This window comes from Pinus tabuliformis, chromosome 6, assembly GCF_031772625.1.
Source record: "Pinus tabuliformis cultivar Carrire ecotype Pingquan chromosome 6, CPIR1, whole genome shotgun sequence".
NCBI classification, from domain to species: Eukaryota; Viridiplantae; Streptophyta; class Pinopsida; order Pinales; family Pinaceae; genus Pinus; species Pinus tabuliformis.
Window position 1 is genome coordinate 1,795,323,131 of NC_142292.1, and position 3,327 is coordinate 1,795,326,457.

The window sequence follows — 3,327 nt, forward strand, 5'->3', positions numbered from 1 at the left end:
TATTCATTCAACTTGGTTGACTTTGTTTGCCGCAGGATCTCTCATAACAAATTTAACTGAAACATCAACTTGGTTGGAGACTCAGGAAAACCTTGAGAAATGAGATCTCTCACAACAAACAACAAATTTAAGTCAATTACATACTCGGGAAAACGTTCAACTGAAAAATGAGATCTCTCACAACAAATTTAACTGAAACATCAACTTGGTTGGAGACTCAGGAAAACCTTGAAAAATGAGATGTCTGACAACAAATTTAATCCAATTACATAGTCAGGAAAATGTTCAACTGGAAAATGAGATCTCTCACAACAAATTTAACTGAAACATCAACTTGGTTGGAGGCTCAGGAAAACCTTGAAGTTCAACTGAAAAATGAGATCTCTCACAACAAATTTAACTGAAACATCAACTTGGTTGGAGACTCAGGAAAACCTTGAAAAATGAGATCTCTGACAACAAATTTAATCCAATTACATAACAAATTTAACTGAAACATCAACTTGGTTGGAGACTCAGGAAAACCTTGAAAAATGAGATCTCTGACAACAAATTGAAACTTAACTGAAACATCAACTTGGTTGGAGACTCAGGAAAACCTTGAAAAATGAGATCTCTGGCAACAAATTGAAACATCAACTTGGTTGTACACAGGAAAACCTTGAAAAATGAGATCTCTGACAACAAATTTAATCCAATTACATAGTCAGGAAAAAGGCATCGACTTAGCTGAGGAAAAAGGCATCGGCTTACCTGAAGCCAATTTACAGAGGCAGGAAAAACTTGAACTAAACTGCGTGATTGCTTTCAATGAGAGTTGAACTCATGACCTCCCGCTTACTAAACGGGTGCTCTAACCAACTGAGCTATGAAAGCAATTGATGGAAATCTTTTGTTTTATATACCTGATGACAGGTGTAAGGATGTAAACGCTAAGTTACATAGACGAGAAAAAATGAGTATGAGACAATGCTGTGGGTGGGATCCGAAACTGCGCGAGCAAAGGCCACGTGAATTCCAGTCATGCCCCATAAAGATCGAGTTCATTGGGTTCATTATTGTTATAAGCAAAATAAAATAAAATTGCAAGAACCTTCATATTGTTATTTCCTACTGGGAGATGAAATTTATAATTAATATGTCACGATAATTATGTAAATATATGTTATTTAAATTTCAATGAATTTAAATTCGGTAAGTATTATTGGTTTATATTTTTATATTTAAATTGATGATATAGGTTTGAGCAAAAATGTATTTTTTTATGGTATAGTTTAATTTATAGACTCACGATATTTTTGTGGTTAATTTTAATTAAAATCTAGATTTTTAAAAACTTGACTTTAAGTTGTTTAATATGTAGAATTCAAGTGTCCCATGAGGTTTTTCAGGGTGTTGAATCCATTAATGTATTCAAAAAATGCATTTTAAAAAAAAAAATCACATTCTTTTTTGAAATTGTTCGGATTCTGGTGAAAAAGTCTATTTCATCTATAAGTTAAACTAGGTCTTTTTTTATTATTTAAAGTATATTTTTAAATATATAGATATATTCAATATCTTGTGAAATTGGTAATATCTTTAAATTATATAAATTCAATAATTAAAATTTATAATTTTAATAAATTTTAATCAAATTTTAAATAATATTAATTAAAAAAAATTAAAAAATTTAAATTATATATTTAAACTAGAGTAATATTTAAATATCACATTTTAGTTTAACATGAACACATTTTATCTTATTATTAATATATTTTAATAAATATATTATTATTAAAAGGTGGTCTAATTTATAGATGAAATAATTTTTTCACAGGAGTTTGATGATACAATTTCAAGTAAGATTGTAATTTTTTGTTATTTAAAATCTATTTTTGAATACATAAATAGATTCAACACCCTGAATAATCCCTGGGACACTCGAATTTTATAAATTAAAGAATTTGAACTCAAGTTTTTAATAATTTATATAGAATTTTAGTTAAATTTTAACCAAAAAATACCATGAAAAAATCATTTCATTTATGAGTTAGACTAGGCCTTATTAAAATGTCATTAATTTATTCTCACTTAACTAAATCTTTTTTAATTTAATTATTTGTTAATTTAAATATTAATAATATCATTAATTTATGATCACTTCACCAAATCTTTTAATTTAATTCTTTATTAATTTTGGAGTCAATCACAAAGCACTGTGTCTGACCTCAGCAGATTTGAACTAAAAACCTACTTACACGAAACTAAATAATTCCAAATATATAACCTTTTGATGTTAATGACATCATTTTTCAACCTTCCAATGAGTTTGGTTAGCTCTAAGGACCTATGTGATTTGTCTTTGTTTTCCTTGTAATACTTCTCTCCATGCCCTTTATCGTGATATGTGGATATCTGATTCTTTTCAATATATTGTGTTCAAGAACCTTAAGAACCTTAATCTCATCGTATACTAATCCCCTAGAACCTTCCCTCTTGCCCCTTCCTTGATCTCAAAATGTATTAACCCAATAGCTTCATAGACACCTTTGAATTCTTTATAAGGATTCTGTGATCCTTATAAGGAAGTTCCTTTGGATTTAGAATTATTATAGACCTAAAAAAAATCTTTTCTTTTCCACCCATATATGTTAATGACTCCAAAATAGAAGGTTGAATACTTGGAAATATTATTCTTTTCAATGAACCATTAGTGTTTAGGGACATGTTTATAGGGATTTTTCAGAAAGATTGAAAACCCAATACAATATTAAATTTGTTTCTAATGAAATGGGTAAGAAGAACATGATTGGACTTACTTTCTTATGTTTTTATAGTTTTAATTTGTATAAGTGTGAGATTCTTTGAGATTTGGGACTTTTCCTTTGATAAGCATATCTCCACAATTTTTTTCCTTTTATAATTCAAATTTTATGATCAATTTGGGAGTACAAGCTCTTTAGATTATCCACTAAAAATGCTGAACTTCCCTTCTCCCTTTGAATTATATTAATTGATGTGTAGATTTGCTTGCTTACTTATTAAAACGGCCTTCACTATCTCATATTTTATACCTTTTTAAACATAAGTTTTAGCATAGTATTTATGTATGTGCCCATGGAAATGATACCTCAAGCACTAAAATGGAGCATTGCAGTAATTAAGGATTTTCTTATGGATTCTTTGACTCAACAACACTCCACCACTCCACCAAGCCTTCTTTAATATTGATTTACATTAAAACGTTTTTTATTATCCTAAATACCTTGCTTTTGAAGGATGGATCCACCAAAGAAAAACTTCTCCACTTTATTTTCTAACTACTCCAGAATATTTTTTAGTCCA

At 28.8% G+C, this 3,327-nt stretch overlaps 1 non-coding gene across 1 annotated transcript; it reads right to left on the reverse strand.

Moving 5' to 3' along the window:
- Positions 1–802: 802 nt before the first annotated feature.
- TRNAT-AGU (transfer RNA threonine (anticodon AGU)) lies at positions 803–876 on the reverse strand. Its single transcript has one exon. It is a non-coding gene; the product is annotated as a tRNA-Thr (tRNA).
- Positions 877–3,327: the final 2,451 nt, after the last annotated feature.